Source organism: Triticum aestivum, chromosome 3B (genome assembly GCF_018294505.1).
Source record: "Triticum aestivum cultivar Chinese Spring chromosome 3B, IWGSC CS RefSeq v2.1, whole genome shotgun sequence".
In the NCBI taxonomy this organism is placed as follows: Eukaryota; Viridiplantae; Streptophyta; class Magnoliopsida; order Poales; family Poaceae; genus Triticum; species Triticum aestivum.
This window is the reverse complement of record NC_057801.1, coordinates 845,798,773-845,810,897: the sequence shown is the minus strand read 5'-3', so window position 1 is coordinate 845,810,897 and position 12,125 is coordinate 845,798,773. Positions and strand designations below refer to the sequence as shown.

The following is a 12,125-nucleotide window of genomic DNA, read 5'->3' as shown; positions in this document are numbered from 1 at the left end:
CCTAGCACGGTGACCTGGTTGACCACACTTGTAGCACAGGCCATTATTGGGAGTGGGAACAGGAGCTTGGGGTGGCGGAGCTGGAAGCCTTGGCAGCCTAGTTGGAGCAGTAGGCAGACGAGGTGCAGCGTAAGACTGCCTTGGGGCTGGTGCATTTGGACGGTACATGCTGTTCGGGATCCATATCTTACGCTTCTGCGAGGGCGGGCCCGAAGATGAGCCCGTGTCACGGTTGCGCCTTTGAGAGCTATGGTGTTCTTGAAGACCAGTCTCAACATTGATGGCCTTATTCACCAAGGTGGCGAAATCAGCAAAGTCGTGCACTAGAAGTGCGAGCTTGATGTCAGCTTGAAGGCCGTCACGGAACTTCTCCTGCCTACGTGCATCAGTTGCAATGTCCTCTTCAGCATAGCGAGACAAGTCCAGAAACTCCCGCTGATAAGCTTCAACAGTCTTGTTGCCTTGGGTGAGGTTGCGAAACTCACGCTTCTTCCGGTCCATGACTCCCTGAGGAATGAAGCGGGCACGGAAGGCAGCCTGAAAGTCTGGCCAGGAGATGATTGTCCCAACTGGCAGAGTACGCCTGTGGCTGTCCCACCATTGAGCTGCGGGTCCCTTCAGGAAGAAGGAAGCAAAAGTGACATAGCTGGCAGGGGCTACATCAGCAGACTCCATCTCATAGGTGATGTCACGGAGCCAGTCATCAGCATCCAGCGGCTGGGTTGAGCTGCGGTACACACTTGGGTTGAGGCGTATGAAATCCTGCAGAGTTGTTGTGTTTGGATGCTGGTTCATATTGGGGCGAGGAAACTGAGCCATCATGTTTTCCATGAACTGGCGATTCATCTCAAGCTGTTGGATCATACCAGCCATGTACTCAGGCGGTGGTGGGAAGTTGCCACCACGACCACGACCAGCTGGTCTAACCATCCTGCTAATATATAACAGGGGTAGTTCAGTATTGAGAATTTGCATAGACAAGAGTCATTCATGATGAAACATGCATAATGAAAGGAGCACGACAGATACCACATAGATAGTCGGCATAACTTACAAAAGGGGTCGGACATAGAGTTCAGTACACAGAGTTCCGTACATAGACTAAGTCATCATAGGCGGCACGCAGGCTCGCGAGTGCATCTAAACTAATGAGCAAGACTACATCAGTCCCAGGAGGTACTGTGAAGGTAGCTGTAACCTGACAGCTGGTAGTGAGGCAACGGATAGTCCTCCACGTCAGTGGCCTGGGGGCCGCGGATACTCTGGTGTAGAACCCGACGCTCAGGTGGCAGAAGAGGACCAAGTGCGGGAGAGTAGCCTCCCACCTCTGGCCATCCGACACCGTGGGGCATCACGGTCCTGGCTGGGTAGATCGCAGAACGCGGCAGCTGTCCAGACCGGACAAAGGGGTGCAACCGCGTCAGAGCCCTGTAAAGGTGCTGACGAGTGGTGTACAACTCGTGGCGAAGAGCTCTGTTAGCTCGGTCCAGCCCATCAGCATGCAGAACCAGGCGCTGATGGTGGAAAGGCTCTCGGGTGACGGTGGAGTAGGCGGCAGTGTAGTATCCCTCCGCACCAACGTCAGATGCGATAGGAATGTGCCTGAAAGGGGAAGTGTCCAATGCCTGATACTCTCCACGAAGACGTGTCAGAGCAGCATGAGCCGCATCGTGGACTGCCATCTCGATGGTCACTCCAACACCATGAGCGGTGTGCAGCACGGTAGTGGACTCATACTCCCGAGAGTAGAGGTGGACGATGGCACGGTACTGCTCCTGGTTAAAGTCCTGGTACTCCTCGTAGACGGTGTACTCAGGGTGCCAGCGATAACCCAGATAGGTCATCATATCAGCTAGCACAGCAGGTGATCCTGAGGCACCAATGGCCGCAGTGTGGCGCACGACCTGCCTCGCGGGTTCCATCTGAAAACAAAGATGTTTCAATGGAGTCAAATGACAACACGGGCACTATTCAAAATGCTATCCTACAGAATAACTATGTCTTATCCAACTTCGGGGTGAACGTGGTAACGGGATCCTAATGTTAGAGTTAGTAAATTCGTTTAACCCGAGTAGAAAAGAGTTCAGAGTCCCAGAGTAAAGGTCGAGGAGTAAAAGATCCTAGTACCACCCGATGGCGACGTGGGCCCGTAAGGCACACAGCCAAGTTAGTAAAAGTTTTTGTAATGTCTAGACTCGACTTCGGCCAAGGAGTGTGGAAGGGGGATTCCTACAGGCAGTCGGCTCTGATACCAACTTGTGACGCCCCCGATTCAATCGTACACTAATCATGCACGCAAATGTGTACGATCAAGATCAGGGACTCACGGGAAGATATCACAACACAACTCTACAAATAAAATAAGTCATACAAGCATCATAATACAAGCCAGGGGCCTCGAGGGCTCGAATACAAGTGCTCGATCATAGACGAGTCAGCGGAAGCAACAATATCTGAGTACAGACATAAGTTAAACAAGTTTGCCTTAAGAAGGCTAGCACAAACTGGGATACAGATCGAAAGAGGCGCAGGCCTCCTGCCTGGGATCCTCCTAACTACTCCAGGTCGTCGTCAGCGGGCAGCACGTAGTAGTAGGCACCTCCGGTGTAGTAGGGGTCGTCGTCGACGGTGGCGTCTGGCTCCTGGACTCCAGCATCTGGTTGCGACAACCAGAAAGAAGGAAAGGGGGAAAAAGGGGGGAGAAAGCAACCGTGAGTACTCATCCAAAGTACTCGCAAGCAAGGAACTACACTACATATGCATGGGTATATGTGTAAGGAGGCCATATCAGTGGACTGAACTGCAGAATGCCAGAATAAGAGGGGGATAGCTAGTCCTGTCGAAGACTACGCTTCTGGCAGCCTCCGTCTTGCAACAGTAGAAGAGAGTAGATTGAAGTCCTCCAAGTAGCATCTCCAAGTAACATCTCAATAGCATAATCCTACCCGGCGATCCCCTCCTCATATCCCTGAGGTAGAGCGACCACCGGTTGTATCTGGCACTTGGAAGGGTGTGTTTTATTAAGTATCCGGTTCTAGTTGTCATAAGGTCAAGGTACAACTCCAAGTCGTCCTGTTACCGAAGATCACGGCTATTCGAATAGATTAACTTCCCTGCAGGGGTGCACCACATAACCCAACACGCTCGATCCCATTTGGCCGGACACACTTTCCTGGGTCATGCCCGGCCTCGGAAGATCAACACGTCGCAGCCCCACCTAGGCAAAACAGAGAGGCCAGCACGCCGGTCTAAACCTAAGCGCACAGGGGTCTGGGCCCATCGCCCATAGCACACCTGCACGTTGCGAGGGCGGCCGAAAGCAGACCTAGCCCTAGTAGGCGTTCCAGTCCAATTCGGCGCGCGCCGCTCCGTCGCTGACGTCTGAAGTGCTTCGGCTGATACCACGACGTCGGGATACCCATAACTACTCCCACGTAGATGGTTAGTGCGTATAGGCTCGTAGCCAGACTCAGATCAAATACCAAGATCTCGTTAAGCGTGTTAAGTGTCCGCGGAACGCCGAACAGGGCCAGGCCCACCTCTCTCCTAGGCGGTCTCAACCTGCCCTGTCGCTCCGCCACAAAGATCCACACAGAGGGCCGTCGGGACAAAGGTCCTTTCAGCCCCCAATCCGTGAATCACTCGCGGGTACTCTTCGAGCTGACCCGACTTTAGTCACCATCTGTATAGTATGTATGTATGTATAGTATATACCCGTGATCACCTCCCAGGTGATCACGGCCCGATAGTATAGCAAGGCAGACTGACAAGAATGTAGGGCCAATGATGATAAACTAGCATCCTATACTAAGCATTTAGGATTGCAGGTAAGGTATCAACAGGTGTAGCAACAATGTCAGGCTATGCATCAGAATAGGATCAACGAAAGCAGTAACATGCTACACTACTCTAATGCAAGCAGTATAGAGTAGAATAGGCGATATCTGGTGATCAAGGGGGGGGGCTTGCCTGGTTGCTCTGGCAAGAGAGAGGGGTCGTCAACTCCGTAGTCGAACTGGGCAGCAGCAGCGTCGGTCTCGTAGTCTACCGGAGAGAAGAGGGGGAAGAAACAATGAATACCAAGTAAACAGATGCATATCGATGCATGACATGTCAAGAAGCGATGCTAGGCGTGCCCTAACGTGGTATAAGGTGGTACTGGTCAAGGGGGAATCATCCGGGAAAGTATTCCCGGTGTTTCGTGTTTTCGGGCAGAGGAGCCGGAGGGGGAAAGTTGCGGGTTCGATAGGTTAGGGGGGTGTGGTGGACGAACGGACTGCGTATCCGGAATCGTCTCGTCGTTCTGAGCAACTTTCATGTTGAAAATATTTTAATCCGAGTTACGGATTAAAAGATATGATTTTTAAAAGATTTTAACAATTTTGGAATTTAATTATTTATTTAATTAATTCGAAAAAATGTATTTATGACGTCAGCATGATGTCATGCTGACGTCAGCAGTCAACAGGGGTTGACTGAGTCAACCCTGACATGTGGGTCCAGTGGGACCCACCTGTCATTCTCTATTTAAGTTAATTAGGGTTTAGGTTAATCTAATTACAGTTTAATTAATCTTAACTAGTTAATTAATTTAATTAAGCCGGATTAATTAACTTAATTAATTAATTAATTAATTAATAATTTTATTAAATCATTTTAATTTTATTAATTATATTTATTGATTTTATTTATTTTATTATTTATTATTTATTTATTTTATTATTATTATTATTATTATTTTTTGTTTTGTTTTTTTTTAACGTTCTGGGGCGGGGCCCCCTAGTCAGTGGCCCGGGGGCCTTAGCGGGTTTTGGGCGCTGGGGCGACGGCTGTCGCCCGAACGGGCGCTGGGCGTGCTGGCGCCCGACTCGGAGGGGGGGCGAGCAGGCGCAGCTGCGGCGCGGGAGCCGGCAGCAAGCAAGGGGCGGCGCCGGCGCGGCCTGGCATGGCGGAGCCGAGGCGGGAGGCGAGGTGACAGGAGGGGCGCGGCGTGACGGGGCAGAGGCGACGCGGTTCCGGCGACGGCGCGGGGCAGGCAGCAGGGGAGGAGGCGCGCGCGGACGGCGCCGGCGTGGGCGCACGGGGCGCAGGGGCGCGGCCATGGACGGGGCGAGACCAGCGCGGGTGCGCGGACGCGTGCGCGCGCACGGCCAGGGCGCGGCCGTCGACGCGATGAGCGCAGGGACGACCTCAACGGCGACAGAGCGAAGCGGGAGGGAGGAGAGGGGCGATGCTCACGGTGGGGGGGGGGGCGTAGGGTCTAGGAGGCGGGCGCGGTGAAGCTTGGAGGCGACCGGCGAGGAGGGAGTCGGGGAGGCGGCCGCCGGCGTCGGGGAGGGGGGGTCCGGTGACGAAGAGGGCGGCGGTGGTGGAGACGACGGCGATGAGCGACGGAGTGGAGGAGTCCGGCGAGGGAGAGCAGGCCGGCGGAGAGGGCTCCGGCAACGGGCGATCCGGGCGGCGGCGAGGGCCTCCTCCCTCGATCCCGATCCAGGTCGGGGAGAGGGGGAGATATTTTGGGGGGGGGGGGTTTGTGGGGGTGTCGGTGGAGTGGGCGGGGGTGGTGTAGTGGATAAGGTGGGGGGGGGAGGGGCCGGCTGGGCCCTGGTGGTGGCCCAGTTGGCCTGTGGTCAGCTGGGCCGAAGCCCAGGGGGTTTCTTTTCTCCTTTTTTTTGTATTGTTTTTCTGTTTTCCTTTTATTTATTTTCTTTTATGTTTTTTATTTATCTATAAACACTTAGGCATTTAATAAAAATTTGTTTGTTGCATCATAATTACCCTTGTAATATTCGTCAACCACCGAACAATTTTATTTTAAATTTTGAAAACTTTTATTGTTTTCATCAATTTGAATTTTGAATTTGAACGGTTTCGAATTATTTCGAGGATAGCAACAGTAATCGGGATGACGTGCCATGATTAGCGTGGGATTACTGTAGCAAGATTATCCGGGCGTTACATGTAACCAAGCCAACACGAAGCACCTCCTATGGTACAAATGAATTTGATATACATGTCACATGCACTTTAGTTTTGCAACAATGGCATACATATACACTCATGACTTGTTTATAGGCAAAATAGGTTTCTTTCTAGGCAGTCATCTATGGTATTCTATTCTATTTTATTTTTTCTGTTCAGAGTAGATAGTTTGCACCAACTCTTTGCTGTCGGCTGGACTGTGTCATATTGCCTAACTCATTGTTCCTAGTAGGGCGTCTGACTCATTTCAAAGCTCAGGGTATGCATGATGCCCCTGTTCTGTTTAAGATCAATGTGTTGATATTATTAGTTGTAAATCTGTATATGTGCATGTGCATAGTAGATGTGCCATTGTTCTAGCTCAGTCAGAGTTTCCTGATAAAATTTTGTCTATAGCCTTGTTTTGTTTAACCCTTTCCCCTTCTTTCAGGTTATGTAAGCAACGGATTTTTCTATAGCCGATCCTTCGAGGTTATGTAACCTCTAAAACCTCGACTTCCGCAACAGCGGCTGCCTCTTCCTCAGTAAGGCGAGTCCATGGTCTCTCTCTCTCGGTCCGGCTATTGGTTGCTGACTCCGGTGGTGGTCTTCCAGCCACCACAATCTTATTACTGTGGTTATTTGTCTTGTTGAATATGTCACAATACTTGTGCTTCGCAAGATTTCATTGCTACCATGTTGTGCTGTCCATGATTATATAGAGGATTCCTTTCTGCCTCCACGAGAGATATGATTTTTTTCTGTTAATGGCAATGCTATTCGTCCATAGCACTTGACAACACGTTGGTTGAGAATTGTTGTACATGTTAGGATTCATGCTAGACTATTCTCGTGGATGACAATCTCCTAGATTATTTAGATATATGGCTTTAGTGTGGTTTATAGTCATGCTCCTGATGTTGCCGAGGACATCATTGGGTCGTACCTCAACCTCGAGGCGATGATGACGCCGACTCACCGCACCAGGTGGCTCTCTACTCAAGTAGCGAAACTACAATACGAAAGATGGGCAGGCCAGTACAAAGGAAATCCACTATTGTTTTCTTTCACAGCATAGTCTACTCACAATCCTCCGCCGTATACTCTTTCGGCTGGGCGGGCCATGGCCTATTTTTGTAACAGGTAGCTCCGCCAGTGCTCTGCTCTGCCCTCCCACGAAGATGTTTTTTTTTCAAGTTATTGCTGCTCTGCGACTAGCATAGTTTCTAGACACTCGCACCGTGCTCCTGTTCACTGTGGACTAGTTTCTAGCTTTAGCCTAGTTTCTACTGTTAATCGACATAGTCTCCAATGTTCCTCGTTGGTTTAAACTTTTCGGTTAACAATTCACTCGCTCGCTCAGTGCACTTGAAACCTCGTCCATTCCCTCAATTACTAACTTGTAAATACAATGTGCAGTTCTGAAGAGAGCAACCTGCACATCTCTTTCTTTTTGTTAATAATTCACTCACTCAGTCAGTGCACTCGGAACCTCCTATGTTATGTACTGATGGTCCTTCATTCTCTCAATTATTAACTTGTAAATACATGAAGGTGTTATACTGAACCACCATTTTATATCTTGCCTTTTTGCTGCTTATTGTTAAGGTGTGTGTAGATGAGCTGTTGTAGCATAGATACTACATTGTTCTCCTCCTCTACATTCCCTTATTGCAGCCAATTGCTGACCCTCTGTTTGTTTGAAAAAAACTGTAGCAGGGATCGATGAGCAACTTTGCCTAGCACTAGGCCAACCTGTGTGGGACCTATCATATCCAAGATGATGGATGGGACCGGTGGTTTTTGTGATTTTGCTCGCCAAGCCGCAACCATGGAAGTAGTGATGTCTGGCCTCGGCTACAACTGCGTAGGTTAGCTTCTTTGCACATGGTTCAAGTATTTAGAGAGAGCTATCTTTTATGCGAAATCCACCATTTCTATGTGCTGTCCTATTTGTTGCTTGAACCGTTAAGTCTTGTGTAGAGATGCTTTAGGATACTTTCTCTGTATGCAGCCACTTGACCCTGTTTTCTTGGCAATAAAACTGTTTACTGCAGTGATCGAAGATCAACCCAGCCAAGTTGTCCAAATAAGCATGGATGGTGTCCTGCAGAGTATCCGTCCATCCATCTCTAAGAGGAATAAGCAGAATAATCAAAGAAGATGGCGATCTATATGAGCTGATGGGTTCATCGGAGGATGAGAAGAAGGGCCTCTTCTCTTCACCAACACAAAGATCACTCAAGCACAGGTACCCCAATTCATCCCCAGCAAATCTTAATCGGTCTTATGGTTACCCTGGGACTAGGAGGTGCATACAAATATCATTCGAAATTAGGATAAACATCCATCTGTAGTGATGGGATTGAACGATGCATGGCCTCGGGATTCAATGGACTTCCTTTAGATTTGTGTGTTCTGGTTTGACCATGGTTGTGACTACAAACATGCTAGTTCTGCTTCTGAAAATTCATGACTGAAAAAACTGTTGTGTAAAATCTGAGCCTTTGCATTTTGGGAAAAGGAGTTGAACATATTTGAGACTCTATACCTTCATCTCTTCCATATGTTTTGATCTGGTTCTGGTTTCTTTGTGCTTCTTGACTTGCTGCGCTTTCGAGATCCTCCTCGTGTTTATGTTTTCGACCAGAGAATGTAGTATCACCCTGCTTCTTTGACCTCCTGAATATAACCATGATTCTTTGCGCCACAACTGCAGTCACGGAGACCTCCCCGTCGTTGTATTTGGTGGATTCAGTTCATGCAAGCAAGCACACCGAGGATGGCTGGCTCGCACTCCATTTCAGGGGGAGTTCGGTGTGCCACCTGTGGAATGACCTTGCTAGCTGCGTCGACATCATCGACGGCCAGCCCCACGTCATCATCATGGCGTCCGAGTGGGCCGCTATGGCTGGCTGACCCCACTCATCGTCAACCGGCACCACGGCAGCTGCGGCGAGAACCTCCTAATTGTTATTAGGCTATCCGAGAACCCGTGGTGAGAGCTTCTCTCCATGTCACAACTAACCAGTGAGGTGTTAAGAAGTGAACCCGTCGTCTTGATTGAATTTGTAATGCACAATGCACAGGTTGTGGTTTAGATACTATTTGCTACATGGCCAGTGATCTCCTAATGGTGTTAACAAGTGACCATATATTCATGTATAGGAAAATTTTACTTTGATGCTAGTTGTTTCTTGATAACGCTGTACTATTTCAGGATATTTGTACAATCGACTCGCTGTTCAGTGGACTAGTTGCTAGTTTTAGCCTAGTTACTACTGTTTGTCGACAATAGTATCACACTCTTGTTGTTCACCAAATGGTCGCTGCTGCACTAGTGTCGGTGATGCGATGTGTTTTCATGGACTAATTGCATAGTCTGTATTGATTGCATATATATTTGACTAGGAGTAGATAGATAGACCCAAGATTTGAGGTCTTCCCTGCCCAGGAGCAGCCAGACCCAATATAATATACGTAGTCTTCCCGTTCTAGGAATTAATCCTCCTGTGAAGTTTCTGATGACAAAATTACTTTCATGCATGCTAGACTTTTATGTCTTAAATTTCTGTTGCCAAGACCTAGTAGTATCAGTCAATAGTTGGTCACCCATTGCTCTGGTTTCTGAATCTATGCATTGCATTTTGCTGCGCAGGACTTGAGAAGGTGAAGAAAAAGGAAAAAAGCCATGTTAATTTTTCCGTTCTCTGGGTGTCGGCCGAATGGCTGTCTCGACGTATCAAGAGGCAAGATGAACCCTGAAGCCACTGGATGAACCAAGAGATCCCAATCTTATGGTTCAAACGTCTGTGTGGTGTGGGCACTGAATGGACCAAGATCCTCTCGAGGGAATATACATGCTAAACTGCAAGAAGGCCCTGGCGAATCTCGAAGACAAGATATAGGCATTTTTGTGTTTATTTTTACTTTTCCGTTGGGTGACTGTTGGTGGAATGGTCTAGGGAGTTTGTATTGTGCCGCAGAAACTTGGTATCTTTGGTCAATGTCAACAAGTAGCAGACAACATATTTGATTGGATTGGTTGAATGAATGTGTGCTTTTTCTGTTGGCTCAAATGGTTAATTCTCCATGAAAAGAATGAATGTCAGCTCGTTCATTCATTCAATTGAGTACATTAAAACTGGAACTGGTGCATGAAAAATATATCTATGTATCTATCTATCTATCTAGTATGTTTTTATGTATGTACTTTGAGTATATATACATCACTATACCGGCAAGTGTGATGATTTTGGAAAAGCAACTGTGTTTTCAATTTACCACTAAAAACTGGAGGCACCTTTTACTTGATGTTTGTATGATTTATTTGGATGTTGGAAGCCGCATTATACTAGCGTTCTAGTGTCTAGTCTTCCTTCCTGACGACTTTTTGTTTCATATAATACGAAATAAATGAAGAAGAAGTTACTATCTTTGGGATCTGATACCGTTGTCGAAACTGTTTTCATTGACGCCTTGCACATTGCATCAGCTTGGACTTGCCAAGATTATGTGTTCTCCCTATATTAATCATCTGAGAATTACTACCTTGATTTGATGGTTCAGTTCAATCAAGTTGAGTGGGCATTAGGTATTCTAGTTTGGAGCACAGCGTTGAAATATACAAAAAGTGATCCATTTGTTCTCTTCTCTAATCTAATTAGTCCAGGCATGACCGATCTGTTCTTTTTTTTCAGTGTCGGGAAGCAGTTGCAAAAGAAAGATCGGATCCGTCCCTCCCTCAAATAACGCCAGGTAGTTTCCATCTTATCTACGTATTTCCTAGCTAGCTAATAACTCCAGTACTAGTACTTATCGTGTTTGTTAGGAAACATAACAAATCCTACATTAATTATCTCGCACTTTATTCCTCCACAAACCAGGCGCTCCCAAAACCAATGCATCCTCCTTCAATTGTTGTTGTCGATCTGCCTCCTCCTCCCCGTTCCCATCCATTGGCTGACGTGATCTTCACGCGGATCGCCCTCTGATCCAATGTCTCTCCGCGCTCATTGTTAGCCAACCGGTGCAAGATCTTCTCTATAAATATAAATCGACAACCCTTTCTGATCTGTTGCCCGCGCCCCACAAGTCGCCCCTCCCTTGTCGCTACCACCTCCTATCTCCTTCCTCACACAATGTCAAGAGATGCTCCATCGGCGAGGCACTTCCTGTGGCCACCAAGATCTTGCCTTGCCTTGTCTCGTCACATGAGTTTTAGATCGAGCGGCACCAACATCTTGTCTCGCCGAGTGGCCACGCCGTGTCTTGGATGCCTCGACCATGCTTGTTGTGGCTGCTGCCTAGCACTTTGACTGTAAGAGCGCATCTTTTCTCGATCTAAACTTCCTTAAGGAAATCTTGGCATGGCACCACTCGATCTAATGAGTTTTCTTGTGAACCTTCTGATGGAAGAGATGCCAACACATAGCCGCTGGACAACAAGACGCTAGGCAAGATATGGATGGAGCAAAGGTTAGTGTAAAAATAATATATGTATCAGAATTTGTTCAATGCTTCTTTGCACTGGTAAAAGATGTTTCCCAGTTGCCACATGTCCTAACTTTATAGGTATAAACAGTGATTGAACTATTTGTAGCTCAAACTTCAGAGGTAACGAGGGCCATCTGTCAGTATCTACAACCACAAATCAATTGATAAAATAATTATTAAAAGAAAGTAATTACCTTGTTTTGTGGATAACTGTCAAATTATTTGATTCAACTACTTGGTTATTTAGTGATCAATACCATGTTATTTTAACAATTTGCAATGTCATTTTAGAAATCACTGCCAGATTCTTTTTGCGAGTTCCCCCGATTTTGCAGTATAACTTTTTCACTTTGTTATGAGTTTGAACCCGTTTGTTGGTATCACCTAGTAATCCGTAGCAAAAATATATTGTTCTGAAGACAGTAGCAAAAACATGGCATATACTTTACTACTCTAGCATGTCTCCTGTGAAAGAACAAATGAAATACCTGCACTGTAGCCCCACTGTAGTGGCCATGCCTATAGACATTGTAGCATTAGTAGCGCCTCTGCAGTGCTACCGTAGCAGCACGATGTATTGTATGTACTAGTATTAAAGCACACAGGAGAGAAATTGACCGCACTTAATTAGACCACGCGCCACTATATGAAATTCTGTAGAGGGTTGG

At 47.4% G+C, this 12,125-nt stretch overlaps 1 pseudogene; it reads left to right on the top strand.

Moving 5' to 3' along the window:
* Positions 1-8,388: 8,388 nt before the first annotated feature.
* Positions 8,389-8,471, top strand: LOC123073042 (uncharacterized; annotated as a pseudogene).
* The last annotated feature ends 3,654 nt before the right edge of the window (positions 8,472-12,125 follow it).